Source organism: Vicugna pacos, chromosome 14 (genome assembly GCF_048564905.1).
Source record: "Vicugna pacos chromosome 14, VicPac4, whole genome shotgun sequence".
NCBI classification, from domain to species: Eukaryota; Metazoa; Chordata; class Mammalia; order Artiodactyla; family Camelidae; genus Vicugna; species Vicugna pacos.
In genome coordinates this window covers 66,809,004-66,831,378 of record NC_133000.1, presented here as the reverse complement: position 1 = coordinate 66,831,378, position 22,375 = coordinate 66,809,004, and the positions used below count along the sequence as shown (strand labels likewise).

General features: G+C 39.3%; 1 long non-coding RNA gene across 1 annotated transcript; it reads right to left on the bottom strand.

Annotated features, from left to right (window-relative positions):
* Positions 1–725: 725 nt before the first annotated feature.
* Positions 726–18,087, bottom strand: LOC140685554 (uncharacterized). Its single transcript, XR_012058814.1, has 3 exons — positions 17,825–18,087; positions 4,144–4,197; positions 726–801 (listed from the first exon to the last, which is right to left on the bottom strand). It is a non-coding gene; the product is annotated as an uncharacterized lncRNA (long non-coding RNA).
* Positions 18,088–22,375: the final 4,288 nt, after the last annotated feature.

Genomic DNA, 22,375 nt, shown 5'->3' with positions numbered 1-22,375 from the left:
CTTTTTCCATTCTGCTCTACATTGTAATCATCCACATATTGAATTTGTTTCCTTCCTCCATCAAACCATCTTCACCTTCAAGGCGAAGACTTATCACTGTAGCCCCAGCCATGCCTAAAACAGAGCTTGGTATGCTGGAAGCCCTGGCGGGATATTTTCCAAGTTGAACTGAAGATTGTATTATGGATAAATATCCTTTGATTTACTTTATGTTTATTTAAATTTATTTTGTGTCATTTTGCAAATATTACTGACTTTATCAACTTAGTATTTATTTTTCCCTTTTGTCCCTGTTACTGACAATGAACAATATTCTCTACAGAGTGTGTGCATGAAAACCAAAAAAGAAAAAAGAGAGAGGGAAAAATAGAGAAAGAAAATGGTAAACAAAGTCTTGCGTTTAAACTCCCTGTTTTATATTTCCAGATGAAAGTCCAACAGCACCCCATGTTCTCAGCTAACCTGCATAATGCATGAGGCTATGGCTCCACTGAAATAAAAAAATAAAATTTTAAAAGCAAGGTTACATTACTCTTCTTTGAGACCATACTTCTCAATTATCCTTTGGCTTTTGTCTAAATAATCTTTCATCCCCATGAAGTTTAGTGTTCTCTCCCCTTTTCCATTGTAAACAATTGACTTCACAAATGCAGAATAATGAAGTTAGGTTTAATAATGGAAAGTTATGACTGCTGATAGCAAATAAATCATATCTCTTTATCCTCCCCATGCTTTGCTTCTTGGTCTCTGTGGTTCCTTCTTCCTGGATCTGTGCCTCTTAAATGCCTAAAGGTCTAAAAGCTGAAAAGTGGAAAAGATGAGAAGAATTACCGTTAATGAGGACAATTGGGTACTGTGACTTTGCAGTCAGTATTTTAAGTACAAAGCAAAAGAATGCTAATTCAAGAGCCAGCTTGAATGTTTCATCTTGTTTTTCAACAGGAGCACCTGGAAGAATGTGCTATTTCTGTTTAAATAGGTTTTTATGAGACCCATCATGGCTCTGCACACGATGATGTGCAAAAGGTATTTAATACAGAGTGAGAAAGACAAAAACTGACAATACATTTGTTTCCAGATTATTTAAAAGACATTGAATCACTAAACCAGTAAAGGAAAAGGAAAGAAGGAAGGAAAGAAGGAAAGGTGAAAGGAAAGAAAGAAGGGAGGAAGAAAGAAGGAAAGAAAGAAAGAGAAGGGAGGGGGAGGAAGGTAGGAAGAAAAGGGAAAGACAAGAAAAGGAAAGGAGGGGGAAAAAAAAGAAATACTGACATGGGAGAATTAACATAAGCTTTCTTTCATAATAAGTAAATTGAAAGAGCAAAGGAAAGACTTTCAACTAACTTACACAGCACCTGTCAAAGTCCAAGGTTGAGTCTATCTGAAGAAAACAATGTGGTCAGTTTCTACATTACAGAGCTCCAATAAAACCATCTGAAATGTCTAAATGTATGTTTACTGTGACTCACGTTTTCCCTGAACGCACAGGCATGCACCCAGCTGTTATATAGTCAATGACATGGAAGGTATCTTTCCAGTTCAATGACCAAAAGGCTAAACCCTTGTCCTTTACCTGATAATAGCACTTGTACTGAAGGAAAGAGAATGAGATGGGTAAGGGGTGTTCGGAAACTGGAATATACCTTTTGTTTTTTTTAAAGAAAATCAGTGAGGAAGAAAAGGGACTCCACCATCACAATTCTCTATTCAGACATTCCTACTCCAAGACTCAAATTCTCTTAAAAGCAAAATGCCTCCCTCTTCTTCTTTTGCCATCTCCTTAACTTACTGTTTCCTCTATTCTCTATTTCTCTTATTAGCATTGCCAGATTTTGCAAATAAATATCCAGGATGACATGCAGTTAAGTTCGAATTTCAGGTAAATAACAATTTTTTTAGTATAAGTACACTCCATGCAAGATTGAGAAGCCTTATACTGAAAAAAAAAAAGACTCATTGTTTATTTGAAATTCAAATTTAAACAATGAATCATTTTTTTAGTATAAATATGTCCCAAATATGGCATGGGACATACTTACACTGAAAAATTACTTCGTGTTTATCTGAAGCTCAAGTTGAGCTGGAGCTCCTGAATTTTATCGGGCAACTTGGTTGTTACGTGAAATCTTCCATTATTCAAGCCCAGATCAAATCCTATTCCTTCAGTGACTGTTTCCATATCTATCTTATGCTGAAGGGATTCATGCATTTATTCATCACCTCCTAATCAACAAATATACATTGAACACCTGTTTTCCTCCAGGAACTGTGTCAGGCACTGAGGATAAAACAAAGGGTCCATAGCTAAAAGCCAGAGGATGTCCTGGAAGGCAGGCAACAGTGATACAGCGGAATAAGTCCTGTAAGAGAAAGGCACAGGGTACCAGGGGAAATCCCCAAGTGAGTCTCATGGTAGGACGGCCGGCGGTCCATTCCCTTTATCTTCTATCTGTGCCTTATCCAAGGGCAAATGCTCTTCACATCCCTGGTTACTGCAGGACAAAAGCAGGTCTGACTGACCTGAGAAAGTACGGTCATGAAAGCTTGTAAAGTAACTGTTTATGGTTAATTATCATGTAATTAAAAATAAGTAAAACATCCTTACCCATTCGGTAAAAAATTCAGAGCAAACCAAAAGTGGTGTAGAGAGATGTACTTAGGATGGAGTATTGAGACTTAATTACACACTTAAATATGCTGAATGCTCTAAAGTCTTAGTAACTTTCAAAAGGTGACCTTATAAGGCTATGTGATGAATGTTAACAATATCCATTTTTCCATTTGCATAGCATGAGGATGCTTAAAACACGAGGGATTAATTTGGAAGCACTCCAAACCTCCATTCTCTAAGGAGGGTACTGAATGTTCCCAATTTTTGATGGCTGGGGTTTCTAGCAAATACGTCATGATTTAAATTTTAGCTACCTGGGATACCGGTAGGAACCAGAGGAAAAAACATTTTTTTTTAACTATGGAAAAAGGATGATGAACTGACAATACTCAGATGAAGAGAGTTTTATCAGCAGGAAATCATCTTCCTCTATGAATAACAGAGGCTTCTGTGCGCAGGTCTCAGTGTTTATGTCCCACTTAGTTTAATGTAGTAAATCAGGGGAAGGTTAGCTCAGTATAATTTTTGCTAATAAATTAAGGTGTTAAAATCAGTAAAATTGTTGGGAAGAGCTGTTTCTCCCAGATGACATACTGATAACAAAAGCTAAGACCTCACCAACTGTGAAATAAAATCTATGGCCTTGTTCCCTTCAGAGTCAGAAGACAGCACAGAAATGGGAAGATAGCAAACAAAATTTTGTTCGATACTTATGTACATCACAAGTTTCAAAATCCCAAAAATATACAAAATCTTCTTCCTTTGGGGAAATTTTACAGCATATAAGTCAATGTGAACTTCATAGATAACTGACAATACATAGTATGACATTTAGAAAAACATTAAATGTCAACAGAGACATCTAGAGTGAACATGTCACAAAGGCCTGTGTTTATCACAATAAAATACAAATAAAATTGGGGGAATAATAGAATCTCAGAGGCTGAAAGACCTTTAAAGTTTATCTGGTTTACTCACCCTGAGTTTTAATATACTCTCTAGTGTCTTCTCTCAAATCTAGGCAGTTCTGACTTACGTGTGAGTGATTGTACAGTATCATTCAGAAGTTCATAACCTATGTTTCCACTCAAAAATCATCACTAAGATTGACTTTTTGAGAAAGAGCAAGAAAATGGGGCCAAGATTGGGAAAGGACTTTGAAAACACTTGTTTTCCACCAACTCCACAACAAACAACTCTTTCTTTCTCTCTTTCAACTTCACCCACTTAATCTTCCAACCTTTAGAAAGAGAACTTGGGCCCTTGGAGAAGGAAGACTGAGTGAGCTGAGAACCATGGGTGGGAACATTGATATGAAAGGAGAGGAAGATCAAGAACAGGTGCTGAAGGTCAGTGAGGACAGTGCAGAGTCAAGTGTCCTTACCTTGGTCTGGAGCCAGGGAAAAGTAATGTTATCAGAGACTTTTCTTTTTTTTTTTTTAACTGTGGTTAAACACACATAACATAAAGTTTACCATCTTAACCGTTCTCAGTTGATAATAGTTCGTCCTCATGGCTCATGCATAACTCACCTGTGAGTTGTTTGAAGATGTCAGTCTTTGGAAAGTTGATAAACTCCAGCCTCTCTATACCAGAAAACCAGAAGATAAGTCACTCCCAGGGAGACACCTCCAAACTTGTGCCACTAAAGGCCTATTCCATGAGCAGCTGAGCTCTCTCGTAGGTTTACCTTTGGGATCTAACTTCCATGCAGGGGCAAAGGATTATCTATCTATCTATCTGCCTATCTGCCTATCATCTATCTATCTATCTATCTATCTATCTATCTATCTATCTATCTACCTATCTATCTATATATCCAGCAGTAGTAAAGAATGAATCTCAGTGGGAAGATCTATCACAGGTTGTAAAGATCAAATCTGTTTCAACCCAAGATAAAGGATAGAAACTGAGATAGTACAGTTAAGTTGGGAAATGGGCACAATTGCTAAAACCAGGACACCCAATAAAAATGAAGGAATAATTTAGATCGTCCCAAGCCATGACAGGCAAGGCTGGAAAGGAGCAATAGCATAAATCAGGACAGATGTGACTTTGACACCCTTCAGTCCGTCCCAATCAGCGAAGGAATCCTATCTGCCATCTTCATCCCATTATCACTTGATGTGAACCTCTCTTCTGCCCTCCTTTTAGGTGCAACTCTCAGAAATAAACATAAAATCTGTCATTTACACCTTAAGGTGAATGTTATCCCACTCAGCGGGCTCTGACAATTACTCATATGTTAAGCCTCAGCCTCTATAAATAAGCACCATGGTGAGTTGAGTTCCTGGAGACAACCATGGAGGTGACTTAAATGGTCAGGTAGCAGGGAAACCAAGTACGGTAATCCACAGGTCTGCTGGGCCACGGTAGGTAGGTTTCTCAGAATGAGAATCCCAGGCAAGTCAGCCGCTCAGATTAGAAATAGTTCTGACCTCGCTGGCTGGATTTTGTAGCAGACATCAGTCACTGACTGCAGCTTTTATTTTGTTTTCTGGGTTTTTGTGTTTGTGGTTTCTGGTTTGTTCAATAGCTTGACGATCATTCTTTAAGATGAACATAGACAGGGATGACCAGGATTCTGAATCCAGTGTCTATAGCCACCTTCAAAACGGCCCGGGGTAGTCAGGCACACAAAACACGAGGATGCACAGAATTACACTGTATGACTTTAATACTTTGTTCCACAGCCCGTAATCTAAAAAACTCAATGCACCACCTCAGCCCCGATCCTACACGCATCTATTTTAATCTTTGTTCTCTGTTACTTTAAAAATTCACAGAAGGATGAGCCCAAGGGAAAAGCATGCCAAAAGAAAGAACGAATGTAGTCCTAAGGCCAGCTTTGAGGAAACGAGAGGATAGACAAGAGCCACAGACAAAAACTGGCCCATGTCTGGGAGTGTTTCTTTTGAAGGTGAGTTCATTAGGTACCACAGAAAGCGGGTGGGAAAGGATACCTTAGGGAGTTTGAGATTGACAAATGTTAACCACTATATAAAAAAACAGATAAAAAGCAAATTTCGTCTGTAGAGCATAGGGAACTATATTCGGTATCTTGTAATAGCCTCTAATGAAAAAGAATATGAAATTGAATATATGTATGTATATGCATGCCTGGGACATTGTACTGTACACCAGAAATTGACACATTGCAACTGGCTATACTTCAATTAAAAAAAAATTTGGCCCAGACCATCTGTCTTACCTTCCTCTGTCCATAACCATCACCTGGGTTCCTGCTTAGTAGTGTAATCTGTCTACCAATTCCTGAGTTACAGAAACCCAAAAAGCAGCCGACTGTCTGGAATAAAGATGGAACTCGTGCAGTAAAAACAAACCAAACACAATCTCTCAAAAATTATCTTGTCACACACGCAACAAAAATTCAAAATGCTCTCCTCAGTAATTATCAAATGTTAAGATAATCCTCAGTGAAACAGATGGAATAAATTAGAGTTCAATATTTAAATGTTCACTGGGGCTCTCACAATTTTCCAGATAGTCCAAAATTCCAGAGTAGTATTCCTCAAGATGTACCAGAGATTTTTTTTTTTTTTTTTTGGAGTTCTTACCACATTGGAGAAGCTCTGCTCTTTTTATTAGGAGAGGGGCAGGGAGGGGTATTCTGATGGATGACTTCCAAGTCACTGAAATTTTCTGTCTATAGAAACAAGATACACCATAGGAAAATCAAGCTCAGATGTGAGTAAATTGTGGTGCCTCCCATCTCTTTATGGGAATTGACGTCCATAGACTTTTTTGAAAGTATACATTTTACCAGAACTCAAGGATGTTTTTAAACAAGGCTTTCTCACACAGTATCATTGGCTTCAGTCACTCTATAATTAGATTCAATTAACATGTCCCAAACGCCAGAGGGCTTGGCAATAGTGACAACGTTCACTACAGTTAATGTACAAAAATTAAAATGTTTGCTCTCTGTAGCATTAAATTACATATCATATTCCTCTTTACTTCTCTAATGTTCCTTCTTAGGAACCTAGAGAATTATGGTTTCTTGTGGTGGGTCATACATATCAACTTTTTAAAAGACAAGTTTACTGGTAGATTATATAGTATGAAGACAGAACAATCAACTCATAATAAAAGACAGAAGTTTTTGAACCCCATCCTTCTTTCTTGTCAATTGCCTGGTTGAAATCGACCTTCCTGGAAGAGGTCATGTATGAGGATGAGAGATGGGCCATTTGAAAAGATGAAATGTAATACTTTTCAAGATATGTAATAGCAACCTCTAGTTCTATCAAATAAGAAGTATAAGATAAAATAAACTCTACATATAATCATGCCTATAACACTTAGTGGCTTCATGATCATGAAGCAAAATATCATGATGAGAATGAAAGACAGAAAGAAAACAAATAAACTACAGTGTGAGGTTTGAGATGGACCTACTTATACAACACACGGCTACATTATTTTCAGAAGTTTAGACATGAATTACCAATTCCAAATTGACCAATTCAGTGACAGAAATAAACTCATGTATGAATATTAGTCAAGAAAAGAGAAGAACAAAATGAAGGGAAAACTAAATGAATGTTTAATAACTCATCAACATAAAAGTACGATAGTTGCCACACAGTAAGCAATCCTGACCAATATTCCGATGAGAATAAAACAAGTGTAAACAGCTTTAAAAGATCCATTTGAAGATAAAAGAGCTGATAAGAGATACAGAGAAGTGAGGGGGTTAAAGAAGTGTTGGGATCTTTTTCCCCTGAGGTTCTTGGACTTCTAGAAGGGAGTATACAGAAAGGATCTGTGGCACAAGGAACACCTTTTTATGGGTGGAATACAGTGGTTGGAGTCCAGCACACAATGAAAAATAACCAAGAACTCAACAACCTTCATTTGAACAACATAAATGAAACCTAGTCAGAGTGAAAAAAGAGGCACCAGAATCAGACCCACGGTCACTCCAAATACTGGAGAGTCTACATTTTAAAAGGATGATTACTGTTTTCAATAAGATGGCAAACAAAATCGATAGTTATGATCTGAGAACTGGCCAGTTTCAAAATAACAAAAATTCTAGCACCAAAGGCACAGTCACTGCAATTAGATGATATGCATCAGTTTAGCAGCAGAATAAACTCAGCCAAATGGAACGCGAACTGACGAACTGGTAGAGAGACCAGAAGGAAAGATTCAAAATAAGAGATAGAGAAAATATTATAGAAAATACATGAGAATCAGCATTCAGAAGGCACTGAGAAGGCCTAAAGTATGTAATTTGTGTCTGGGAAAAAAATGGGACAGAGTAATATTTACAAAGATAATGGCTGACAGTTTGCCAAAATTGAGGAAAAATATCAAACAACATATTAAGGAATACTATGAAGTCCAAGCAAGATACATAGAAAGAAAAGTGTATGTAAATGCATCATATAAAATGCTGACAACTAAAGATAAAGAGAAAATATTAACATCAGGGAGATGTGGAAAAAATGACAAATACTTTCAAAGGAGCAACAATAAGACTTAGAGTTAATTTCTCAACCAGCACAATGGAATTCAGAAGAAAATGGAATTACCTCAAAGAGCTGAAAGCAAGTAACTGCTCAAATAGAATTTCATATCCAGTTTAGATATCCTGCAAGAATGGAGATGAAAACAAAAACAAAGAATCTTCTGTTAGAAGCTCCTCACTAAAGAAAACGTTCAGTGCTGCTTTCAGACAGAAAAAAAAAAATCACCCCAGATGGAAGCTCAGAAATGCAAAAATAATTAAGAGGAACAAAATAGTAAGTATATTAATGAGATCTAATGAATGCTGACTATGTAGGTGAAATAATAATGTTTTATTTAAGACAGAGAGATAAAATTCACAACCATGACATGTCAGGAGTGGTTACTGGCATTATCTGGGGATAGGACAGACATAACAATAAAACTGGGTTTATAATTCAGGTGTGCATGTTGTAATTTCTACCGCAACCGCTAAATAATCATGGTAACACAAGGCTCCCAGTCTCACACAGAGGGGAGATATAATAATAGAAAATAATAAACCCAAAATGAGGCAAGAAAGGAAGGGAACATTGAATATGTTCAAACAGAAAGCATTTAGTAAAATTGAAGATTCAAAGCCAAGTAAATATGAGAAAGGAATTTTCAGAATACATAAAACTTAAAAATGGGACTCTAAGTGGCTATAAGAAAGATATCTTAAATATAAGTAAATAGAAAGGTTGCAAATAAAAGAATACAAATAGATGTGCTATGGAAGCACTAACAAGGAGGAATTTATTGTTGTTGTATTTTAAAATGATAAAATTTAATTTATGACAAAAAGTATTACCAGAGATAGAGACAATTATATTAACGACAGGTTTAAATCAGTAAGAAGACATAATTTGAGATTTCTATAATTTAATAATATAGCTCACAATACATAAAAGCAAAGTTGATAGAACTTAAAGAAGATATAATATATTCACAATTATCATGGGATACTTTAACATACCTCTCTCTATAATTAATAGAACAAGCATACAAAAAATGGTAGAAATACAGAATATTTGAAAAATATGACCAACAAAGGAATTTAAATAATACCATACTCCAAACTGCAGGAGACACATTCTTATCCAGTGCACACAGAACATTTACTAAAATGGAACAAATGCTCATTCATTAAGAAAATCTCAACAAATTCGAAAGAGTAAAATAAAACATATTCTTTAACCACAATTCAAGCTATAAATTTCTTTAAAAAGATAATTAGGAAACTGCATATATTTGCAAATATTAATGTATACTTCTAAATAAACCTTGTATCAGAGAATAAATTAAAACAAAAATTAGAAAATATTTTAACTGATTGATATGAAAAATATAACATATCAAAACTTGTGTAATATAACTAAAGCAATTCAGAGTGAAAATGCATATATTAAGAGATAGTTTTTATATATGCGATTTTTATATATGATGCACATATATATAAAATCAAGTTACATACCCGTCTCAAGAAATGAAGAAAAAACAGAGCAGTGCAATGGAGAAACTGACAAAAAATTTACAAATAAAAAAATTACAGCTACTTTTATTCTTGCTTCATAAAGTATGTTGGAGAATATTTCTCTAAGTATGTTAACTAATTCACCAATAGACCCTATGGGTCTGAATTTTTCTCTGGGAGAAGATGTGAATTACAAATTCAGTTTCTTTACTAGATACAGAACTATTCCCATTTTCTAATTTTTCTTGACTTAGTAATGTTGATAAGTAATGTTTGATAAGTAATGTTCTTTAAGGAATGTGTTCATTTCATCTAAGTTGTCTAATTTATTGGCATGAAATTTTTTATAGTTTTTGATAATTATCCCTTTAATGTCTGTAGGATTAGCAGTGACATTGCCTTCTTTATTCCTGATACTTGTCATTGAGTTTCCCTTTATCTGATCAGGCATTCTACCTGTTTATCAATTTCAGTAATCTCGTCAAAGAACCAATCTAGTCTTCTCTATGGTTTCCTTCTCTTTCATCAGTATCTTATCATTTGTAGTATTTCTTCTTTTTTATCTTCTTAGGATTAAAACTTTAGTTCATTGATTTTCAGCCTTTCCTCTTTAATATAATCATTTGAAGCTATTCACTTCCCACTGCTTTTGCTGCATTCTGTCTTTTGATATTATGTATTTTCAACTGCATAAATTTCAAATTATTTTTAATTAATTAATTTTTAAATTTTGTCCAACTATTTTTTGCGGGAGGGAGGTAATTAGGTTTAGTTACTTAGTTAGTTTTTAATGAAGGTCCTGGGGGTTGAACCTAGGACCTTTTGTGTGCTAAGCACATACTCTACCACTGAGCTATACCCTCCCCCGCAAAAAATATTTTAAAATATTTCTTGTGGTTTATTCTTTGACCCATAGATTACCTAGAATTTTTTTAATGTCCAAATATTTGAAATTTCCCTAGCTATCTTATTGGTATTTATAATTAATTCTCTTGTGGTTAGAGAATGTACTACAGAAGATTTTGGTCTTCTTAAATTTATTTACAAATTGTCCTATTTTGTGATCTACCTTAGTTACTGTTCCATGTGCATTAGGAAAAAAAATGTGTAGTCTGTTGTCACTAGGTGTAAAATTCTAAAAATGCCTATTAAGTGAATATGGCTGATAATATAATTTAAAACTCCTACATCTTTACTTAATTTTTGGCTGTACGTTCTATCAATTACTGAGAGAGATGTTAAAAATTACCAAGTATGATTCTGGATTTCTTTCTTTTGTTCTATATGTATTTCATGTGTTCTTAAGTTTGTTAGTAGATGCATACACATTTAGGATTACTACATCTCCAAAATGAATAGAATCTTTATCATTATGAAATATTTCCTTCATTGATTGTATTGCTCCTTTTCTTTAATTTAGTTTAGATGATATTAACAGAGCCACACCAGCTTTCTTATGCTTACTAGTCTGATATGTCTTCCTTCTTTTTATTTTCACCGTCTGCACTTTTGTATTATGGACTGACTATTTGTGTCTCCAAAAATTCATATTCTGAAGCCATAATTCTCAAAGGGATACTGTTTGAAGGGAGCTTTGAGAGGTAATTAAGGTTGAGATCATAAGGGTAGGCCCTGTAAGATGGACTTAGTCCCCATTCCACCACGGTTCAGTAGTGAACATTCATAAACCACTACTGAGGTTAAGAAATGCAGTACAACAACAGCAGCACCCAGGAGCCTTTCTGTGGACCCTTTTAACCACTACTCCCCACCTCTCTGCAAAGTAGACCTTGATTTTCAAAGTAATCACTCCTTTGCTTTAAAAAAAAAATGCCACCTAAGCACACCCTCCTAAAGACCATAGTATGGTTTTGCTTCTTTTTTGCATTTTGAATAAATGACTCACAGACTCCTGGTTCCAGTAATAGCAGAGTGGCTCAGGGTGTGCTCAGCCTCCTACAGTTATCAATTGTAAACTCTGGCAAAAATATTAAAAAGAACTATTTGAGGGTAATGAATAGTCACCAAAGGCAGAAAGAAACCAAAAGGTGCTTGATTTTTTATTTAAAAAAAAAAAAGAACCTCCTAGGTGAGATCTATGATTACAAAGCTTTTCTCAGTCCATGCAGCATGGCATGGTGGAATTAAAGCAGAGAGCCACACAAGCTTGAGATGTCAGAGAAAATAATTTGGGATTGCCAGAGAATCTAAAAATTAAGGGAAAAAAATCCCAGGAGAAGAAAGATACAGGGAAATTTCCTCAATTCTGTGTATCTCCCCTAAATCCTTGGTAGACTCCTGAGCAACTTATATGCAGGGGAGACTCCAAGCAGCAAAGCGGAAAGACAGAGTTGGATGTTTGAAAGAGCTGGGCATAGGTTTCAGCCTCTGCTGACCGCAGAAGAAACAACTTTGAGTTCCAATAAATTAGAGGTGTTTTGTGAACACCTCAGGATTCCCATCAAAATCAAAGCAGAGCCCTGCCTCAAAAATAAAATCTGTGTCTCAAGGCTTAGAGTCTAGCCGTAAGACAAGACTAAGGACAAAACCAAGAGGCTCACTCTTACAAAATGAAAAGCCCATACAAGTCCAGTGTAATAAGCCAGTGATTTAACTGCCCCCTGGATCAATACACAACACCCTTTAGAGGAAGATTCCATAATTAAGGTAACTGCAATGTGTAATGCACAAAACCCAGTACACACTTGAGGAAACAAAACCTAGACATGTGAGGAAACAGGAAAACGTGACCCATATCGAGAGAAAAAGTTATGATATCTAGAAAAAAACCTCAAAATGTGACATTTTGTCTTAATAAAAAGTAAAATCCAGCATCCTTGCTCAAAAAAAAATCATCTAGAAACAAACAAGTTGAGATACATAACTAAGAATCCAACATGTAGTACCCGAGGTAAGAAAAAGAAGACAGGACTGTTTTGCAGCAGGGCTCCTAAGCCTCTCTTCCAACCGCCACCATTCTCTCATAAAGAGGGAGCGATATCCTAAAATTGGTCTATATATTCCAAAATATAGAGCCAAGCAAACACAAGTGATACCCTTACAGTTTTTATCTTCAGATTTTTTCAATCAGGAGAAAGAGGTGACTATGAGGTGTGAACCACTTGGGGCTGTGTCATTGTCTATATTTTACACACTCTAAGTATACTGGAGAGCACGCCACAGCTTAAGGACAGAATACTCCTTCTTCAACAAGTGGAATAAAATCTGGCAAGGATATTTAGCAAAATCTGAAAAGCAAATAAAACCCAAGTATTTTAACACACACTTTAGCTAAGTTCTCCTGTGCATTAATGATCACAAAAAAGTATAATAATAAAACCACCTGTAAAACTCTCTCTCATAAAATTAAAGAAAAATGTGCCAGATAAAGTATCAAAAGGTAAAAGAAAAGTTAGTAAAATTATTACATAAGACAGGAACTCTTAAATATTCATATTCAGACATGAGTAAAACAAGAAGAAACTGCATATTAAATATACAAATGTGAGAAAGTTGGAGGGAGGAGGAAAAAGGAGAAAGGAAAATATAGGGGGAAGGGAAGGAAAAGAGAGGAAAGAAGACAACAGTGTGCAAGTCATGGACAGTCAACCCACTCTGAGAGAAAACCTAAATCAAGGAACAGAAGGAAATTCTGTGTGAGTACTTCCGACTTTATAATAACTAAAAATAAATTCAGTAAGATAAAATTTAACATATTAAATGCTAAAATTACATAATGGGTGTTACAGTAGTAAGTAAATAATTTAAGGACAAAAAGATGTATCATTTCCATGTTAAAAAATAATTTAGAAATGACAGGAAATCAATCTCAGATGTTCTAATTAACTCACAGACTCAGGGGAATCCGTGTTATGGATATTGTTTTAAATCACTAAGCTTTGGGGTATTTTGTTACACAGCATTAAAAAAAAACTAAAATGCTAAAATAGAGGAATTTATAGTAAGCACTAAATCCATTTTAAAAGACTAAACATCCATGAAGCTTATAGTTATAAGGCAGGATGTAAACATTATAATGATTGCAATGAGAAAAAGGATAGTAAGACTAATCATAGCTCCCACTTCACTTGGACTATAAGCCAAGGTCCTCACAGCGGCCTCTAGGGCTCTGACTGGTCAGTCCTCCCACCCTGCAAACCTCTGTCCTGTTCTATTACTCTTCCAGCCCTGATGGCTTCCTGCTGTTCCTAGAATTGGCTGATGGGTTTGATCTAGCTTTCCTGTGCCTAGAATGGTTACCCCAGGCATCTGACTCCACTCACCTCTTCTCTGCCATCTTGCCTTCATAATGAGTTATTTGAGAGTATAACCTTCTCTCACTCCCACACCTGTCACCCCTGCTCCTGCTTACCCTTTTTTTTTTGCTATTTTTATTCATTTTTATTTATTAAATTATCATCATGTTTACCTTCATTATTTACCTCCTGTCTCCCCCTGACTCTACTATTAGTTCCACAAGGGCAATTTTACTCATTGTCATTTTGTTCACTGACCGTTTTATTCATTGATGTATCCCAAACACCTAGAACAGTTCCTGGCTCTTAGCAGATGCTCAAACATATATGAGTTAATACAGTTTGGAAGCTGGGAGGCAGAGAAGAAATGTGAGAATGCTGACTTTTCCTATCTTTTATGCTAGGGAGTCAACATTGCATAAAATTCAATGTGTTTTTAAATGCATTCAATGTCTTCTGCTTTCCATAATACCCTCTCAATATTTATGTGAAGTTCTTTATTTGATATTTTTCTGATAAACTCGTATGATTTTTTCAAGATTTTACAAAAGTGTGCATACATGATCCCATTTTTATAAGCTTATCTTTATGCCAACAGAAAAACCTTATCCTTCCTTCCATTTATCCGCATAGGGACACCTCTGGCCCCACGCTCACTTAATATTAACAAAGGTTATTTCTGGAGGCTGGTATTTGGACATTTTTCTTACTTCCTTCTTTGAATTTGTTTGCGTTAATCAAATTCTTTATAATTAATATTTATCAGTTGTAAAAATTATAAAGTTAAATTTAAAAGATAAATTTCTTACTGCTTAATGAGATATGTACCCAAATGTCCCCAAATAGCTCATAGTCAACATGTATCAAAAAAAAAAGCAAACCTGTCCTCATCCTTTTCACCCCAAGCTTGTTTTCCTTTGCTTCACTGAGGATGAATTACACTTGAAATTTAAATCTATCTTTGACTCTTTCTGTCTTAACAAGGCAACTAGTTATTAAGCATTCTTTGTTTCTAATTTTAATTAGTGTCTCAGATCCATTTCTGCTTCTCAATTCCATTGCTGTGATCAAAAACCCTGAGCAGGAAGAAGTTCAAGTTCCTTCCCCCATCACTCAAATATCTGCTCATTTGTCCTTGACTGCTTTTCCCACCTCAGCCACTCTCTCTCCCTGGCCTAGACACCCCTCTTGCATTCTTAAAAGCCTGGGCAACTTGCCTATATTTAAGCTTTCCTGTATGTTATTAATTCTACTTTCTTCTCTCTCTGTATTTAATAAAGTTTCCTTCAAAAAGCTGAATGTGTTTCAAAGTACAGAGGAACACAAGGAAATGTTGTCTGTCTTTTCTCTGTCTTAGTTTTCCCCAGCCTAGGGATTTGAAAGGAGCACCTGAAGATGGTGAGGAGACAGGGAAGGCGTGCTGCGAGGGAGGAAACCAAAGGAGAACATCTAGAAGAAGACACACAGAAGGGCACTTCCCAGTGGTTACTCAGCTGTCCCTCCACTTGGAAAGCTCTATTGCCAGGGTGCTATGTTCCATTTTTGGAGGTTATATGTTTTATTAGCGAGATTGGTACCCTGAATTTCATTTTTCAAAGTACTATTGAACGTGGACCCCCTGACATGACTGATGTATATTTGGTAGGCAGTGGCCAGGCTTTTGATCCCCTCTGAGTAGCCAGCAGGCCATGAAGCCACCTCCCAGGGTATCTCTCATGTGTGAGATGAGGGGCTGTGGTGGATGTGACCAGTTCCTTGAGGACCAGAGAGGCAATAAGAATCCAGGCCCGTGAAGAGAGGCATCAGAGGTCAAAGTGAAACCATGCTCAAGGACTTGCAAGGTTGGGGCTGGCAATAAATCTGAGGTCAAAGAAGGGTGGGAGAGAGTTGCTGAGCAAGGACAGTAAATCCCAATCACATAGCAGCACTGATAGGTGAGGCAGGAGGAAAGGCGGGGATGGTCTGCACAGTCGGGGCAGAGGAAACTGCATACAGGCGCCAGCCTCGGAAACCCCCATGACAGGGGTTTTCACACCCTGATACAGAGTGCTAAGCAAAGGTCCGCTTGAACGTGTGCAGGAGGAGAACGTTCTCATGCGTTTAGTTAGCAAGGACATCTTTCCCGATGCCATTCTGGTGCCGAATAACATAGTAATGAGTAAGAGAGAACCATTCTCCAGAAGGGCCTTGGGGGGGTGGTGCTAAAGACCGAACTGTGTCCCCTCAAATTCATATGTTGAAGTCCCAACCCGAGTACCTCAGAAGGTGGCCTCATTTGGAATGTAAGGTCTTTGCAGGTGAACAGTTTAAGATGAGGCCATTAGGGCAGATCCAGATCCAATATAACTGTGTCCTTAGAGAAGGACAAAATTCAGACACAGAGGTAAACATGCACACAAGGAGACCGTCTTGTGAAGATAAAGGACGATACAGAGGTGATGCTTCTACCAGCCAAAGAACACCAACGATGGCCGTCAAACCCCCAGAAGCCGGGGGAGAGACGTGGAACAGATTCTGCCGCAGGGTCCTGAGAAGGAACCAGCCCGCCAACACCGTGATCTTGGACCTCTAGCCTTCAGAACTCTGCATACCAGTTGTGGTGCTTTGTAATGGCAACAGGAGCAAACGAACGTGGGCGGAAACTGACAATAAATAAGTGAACAAATAAGTATGCAGTGGATTCCCACTTGTAGTAAGGGCTTTCAAGGATTAGCAGGGTGATGGGGTGCACATGGGGGCAGGGGCACTTTTTTAAGGAGGGTCATCAGAAAATGCTTCTCCGAAGAAGTCCATCTGAGGAAGACCTAAACGAAGTGAGGGGGTTAACAGTCCTAAGGGCAAATGGCAAGTGTTCTGGGGAGACAGTGTGGCATGAGGCACTTAGTATTTGTTTGACACGAACCCTGTGTCCAAATTGATCCAAGGCTCTGAGAAAGGTCACTATTTTTTAAAAGGAGCTGATACCCCCAGGTCTTCCACATACTCCCTGTGTGATCTGAGCATGTCGCTTGATTCCTCTGAGCCTCAGTTACTTCATCTGTAAATTGGGGTGATAAGACCCTCCTCACAATGTCATAGACTGTTATTCTCTGACACGATGGCATGATCTTACTATTCCTAACTTGACAGATGATAATTTAGCTATTATCCTCTCCAGGAAGCCAAATTTTACTTCATCGTTTGATGGCATATAACTGAAGAGCCGAGACCACAGTGTCACCATTCTTTGAAATGATGCACCTGCGTTTCCTCCGGTTCCTGATGACATGAGCACGTGGTTGAAGACTCGGGGAGACTCTGGCAAACAGTGAAAGGGCTCAGGTGGGAGCACGAGTTCTCCCTCTTTTTAAAGCTAGTGCCAACTTTCCAATTTCATACAATCTTGAAAACACTTAATTCATTAAGAGGCTGTGTCCATTTGCCAGTGTTGCCACCACAGAACACCACAGGATGGGAGGCTTCAGCGAGAGAAGTGTTTCTCCCCTAGCTCCAGAAGATGCAAGTCCAAGATCAAGGTGTCTTTGGGTCTGGTCTCCTCCCTGCCTCTCTCCTTGTCTTGCAGACGGCCGTCCTCTATCTGTGTCCTCATGGGGCCTTTCCTCTCTACACAGGAACCTCTGGTGTCTCCTTTTGTGTCCAAACTTCCTCTTTTAAGGACTCCAGTCAGATTGGATTAGGACCTCATTTAACGTAATCACCTCTTTAAAGGCCTTATCTCTAAATGTGGTTACATTACAAGGAACTAGGGGTTAGGATTTCAACATAGTGATTGGAAGGGTGAAGTGGGGAGAGACATGATTCAGCCCATAACAGAGGTTAATTCCTGTAAAACTCAAAGGAAACACTTATCTGATTGGCTTGAAAATTACAGCAGATAAGTAACAGTTTTACCCAGTTGTATTATGTAATAAAAATTCCCCAAACATTAATGGCTGATAACATGACGGCTTGCCTGTTACTCACACAGGCTGTGGACAGCTGTCACTCCATGTGTCTTCTCATTCCAGAAACAGATGAGGGAGCAGCTTTTAGGTAAGACCTACCATTCCCGTGGCAAAGGGAAAAGACCGGGGGAAAAAACGTGGTGCAAACACACAAGGACTCTCAAGATCTTCTGCCTGGAAGTACTCAAACCATCATCATCACTAACGTGCACCGAGCCAAGCTTAACAACTGAGTGTGCTCCCCCAGCAGGGAAGCTGCAAGTCAACTTGAACAGGGGTGGCTGTCCAACCCCACCTCAGGGGAGGGCAGGAGGCAATTCACTGAGATCAGTATTACAGTCTCCCACGAGGCATGTCACAGATTCCGTGGAGTGTTCCATTTGTCAAGGTTCTAAGTGCAAAGTCAAATGTAAGTAAGATTTCACACAGACAAGTGTAGAAAACAAACTTACGGTTACCAGGGGCAAAAGGAGGTGGGAAGGGATAAACTGGGAGTTTGAGATTTGCAGATACTAACTACTGTACATAGAGTAGGTAAATGATAAGGTCCTACTGTACAGCACAGGGGACTATATTCAATACCTTGTAATGGCCTATGGTGAGAAAGAATATGGAAAGGAATATATATATATATATATATATATATATATATATATATAAACAAATCACTGTGTTGTACACCAGAAATGAACACATTGTGGATCGACTGTACACCAATAAAAATAAACAAGTATATAAATAAAACTTAAAAAATTTTTTAAAATGGAAGTGAGGAAGTCTTTATCCAGTTCATGAACGACAATAGGAGATACTAGCAAAATACACAAGTTGATTTTCCACGTTAAGATTATGGGTCACTAAGGAAGCGAAAAGAACACCAGCATTGCCTTCTGTAAAGAGGGTTGGCTTGGAGGTTTCTCTAGGACTGATTAACCCAAAAGTACTTTATTAAAGGTCCACAAAGATTAATGTTTTTAGACATTTGGGAAATGTTAAATTGATCACAAAATTACGAAGCCATGGTTAGTTAGTAACCGTTGGATGGTTAACAGAACCAACCGTTGTTAGATGGTGAAGGAGAAACGTCCGTCTCCCTACCTCTCACCTAGTCCTTACCCGCCCCGAGCCCCCGCTTCTACCTCCTGCTTTATTCTTCCATGATGTCATCTCAAGTCAAGTGTTACCGTGTGTCGCTCGCCTTCTCTACGGCAGGACATAGATCATCCCCTACTCTGTTTTTACTAGAAGTGTTGTTATTTTTAACTCTCCATTGAAGTACGGCACACTTCTGACCCCTATGGGTCTCTTTTCTCCCTCATCCAAGGGTAATAGCACCCTGAACTCTAACATCATAGAGGACTGTTGCCTGTTTTTGCGCGTGTTCTTGTGTGTCTGGCTTCTGTCACTCAACATTAACTCTGCCGTGGTGGCTCATTCATCCTAATTTGTGTGTCAGATGACATTGGTGAACAGATCACCGTTATGTGCTCATTCTACTTTTGATGGACACTTGGATCATTTCCTGTTTGGAGCTATTGTGAATGGGGCTACATGAACATTATAGTTCATGTCTTTCGTGGAACTCCATTTATGGGCGTGTTCAGGTCTTTACCCGGGAATGGAATGACCGTGTCATAGGAGCTGTGTATATTTGGCTTTAGCCATTTTTGAAAGTGGTTGTACCATCCTCCAGACTTTTAATAAGGCTTCATCTTCATTATAAAAGCCTTAACATAACAGTTGGTCTAGTGTTTCCAGCAGAAGCAGACCTAGAACTCAGAGCTTCTGATTCCAAGTCCAGTGCTTTTCACACTCAGTAAATTCTCAGCCCTTCATGCTACTTTCCTCTCTCCAACACTTCACTGCCTTTCTCCTTTAATGCCACTCGGATGCCTGGACAGCTAATGGTTCATGGACTATTCTCCTCAGGGTATTTTTGCCTCAAAGAGGGTCAGTGGAGACTCCAAATAATAAATCCAATGGTGGGACTTTCAGTTTCCATAAAAGCTCAGTCCATAGGAAAGGATGGGAAAGAGGAGAGAGAGAGCATTGCAGTCGGAGGGAACTGTTCAAAGAATCTCTCGGGTCCAGAAAGACCGGTGATGTGAACAGAGCCCTTCCTGATGAAACACAATAGGAAACAGAAAGCTCATCTTTTACCATCTGAACTTCAGAGCAAACACCTTGAAAAGCTATTAAACTCTCATTTCTCCAAAGCAATACACCAGAACCAAAGGAGAGCCTGAGAGGTCCGATTGACCCACAGTCCTCTGCTTCTCCCCCCAGGAGGCCCTGAAACAAAATCTGCTGCTGGTTTCTTGAAGACCGTACTGAGCCCAGGGCGTGAAGAAACTGAGCAGAAAAGACTGAGAAAGATGACAATGGAACTCAAGTCCAACCTCCCAGCAGCGCACTCAGGCGTGCCTCTGTCCCCGTGTTGTAATTAAAGAGAATGATTTTTACATATTTAGATATTTTTCTATTCATCCTGGTCTGATGCCCGAATTTGAATGCAGCTGAAGTGAAGGGTATTAATTAGTTGTGAATCACTCTGATACTTGAATATAAGGCCTCATGAGTCGAATGTGCAAATTTATGTAAAAACAATGTGAAAATTAGAAATGCATTGGCACATTTTTTTTTAACCAGAACTGTAGCACTCTGTCGAGTCAAACAGACTGCTCATTTGCAAGTTGTCTATATGCAAAGCATGCTGCCCCTGGGAGCCTCAGATCTCCTTAGCGAGTCGTCTGAAATTCGAGACGGGCTTTGTTCTGACCCTGCTTTGTCTCTGACCCCTTTCTCTCCTGCGGAGGAAAGGCTCAGTAACGCTTGCACCTGGCGACCCCACGCTCCCCCAGAGCACGAAGCCCATCCCAGGAAAACTCCCAGTCCTTCCTCCCAACCCACTGGACCCCAATTTCCTTTCCAGACCAGACCTGATGAAGGCAAAGAGGCTGTCTGCGGGGAGGTCCTGGGCTAGCTTTCAGGTGTGATGTTGGAGGTTAGAGCAGGGTAGCTGCTTGGAAAGCGGACCCACGCTGCGTCTTTGTCAAGGTCGCATTCTGCGCTTTGCACCCCCACCCCCCGAGGGGCGCCTGGGGAAGCAGAGCCAGCGCTGCAGGTGCCAAGGTGAAGCAGCAGGGGGCGCACTCAGCTCAGCTGCCCTTGGCTGGCTGGCACCTGAGCAGACAAGCGGGCCAGAGGTCAGGAGACGCTTGGAGCGAGCCAGCAGGGCCGGGCCGGGTCATTCCACTCCTAGGAGTGGAAGGGGAGCCCTTATGGGAGGCAGCTAGTCATTTAGCTGTGGGAGTGGGAAGGGTGATCAGAGAGAGGGGGCATCTCCCGGGAACTGGCAGGCAGCCAGATGATGGTCGCCCACCAGGCGAAGCAAGGCAGCGGCAGAGCTGACGGCTGACGAAGAACGCTGCCGGGACCGTCGCTGCCCCAGCAGTGAGCTGAGTCGCTGTCACCCTTTCAGGACGTGGCTCAGGGTCTCGCAGCAGCTGGGACACTTGACTCAGCTGACGCCTCTGCTTGGTGGCGCCCCTGCTGCCCACAGCTCGCGTTTACGCAAGTTACGAAAAAGCTTAATTTCCCCCATCGAGTTGCTCTGTAAACGCTCTTTTCAGTAGGTTCTTCAAGAGGTGAGTGACCAGTAAGTTCAAGTTTCACCAGGCTTGGGAGCAACTGTCGTCACGCTGACATCGGTGTTCCGAGACGGGATGCTCCAAGCACCGGCCAGGGGGGTCAACATCGTCACCGTGAACTGTGAGCTTGTCGGAAACGCAGACCTCTGGAGCCCACCCCCGACTTCCAGACTCAGAGCCTGTGATTAAATTGAATAATACATTAGAAATTGTCCTAAAAATTATGGATCGTGATCAAAATACTCAGCTATTTTCTTAGGCTGCATCCTGACTCAATCATTGAATTATAAACTCCTGGGAACAGGAAAGATCTCTCCTCTACCTCTTTTTTTTTTTTTTTTCACCTTCTCAGTACACTGAGTACAGCGTTCTGCCCATAATAATTTTGACCATTTGACAGATAACAAAAAGCAACCTCCCTGGAAACCTCAGCTCGCACCCCCCTTCCAAAAAATTTCTAATTTCAATTCCTGACTTCAAGCACAAAGAGCTGCTGTCACTTTGACCTAATCTTCTGCAGCTCATCCCTCTGAATAATTGTGTTGCCTCTCTCCATGAAGCACTTTGTTACTATGGCGACGCACACGTAATTGTGTGTGTGAGGAATTGAGGGTGGCTCTCCCTGTCAGACGCCTTCCCACCAGACAACACGGAAAACATCCTACCCTTCTGCGTGTTACTGTCCCGTAGGTTGGCATCAAGCCCCTACAAGTTTCTCAAACTGAAATATTCTTTATGGACACTACAGACCAGTACAAGCAGGCAGCTTGATACAATAGGGAAATTAGTGAAGGAGGAAACAGGACGTCAGTGCTCCAGCTCAGAGTCTGATACTTGGAAATTTGACTTTGTCACAAGTCACTGGACTTCTCAGGACCCCATTTAAAGGAGATGAGATAAATGCATGCCTTCCCACGGCT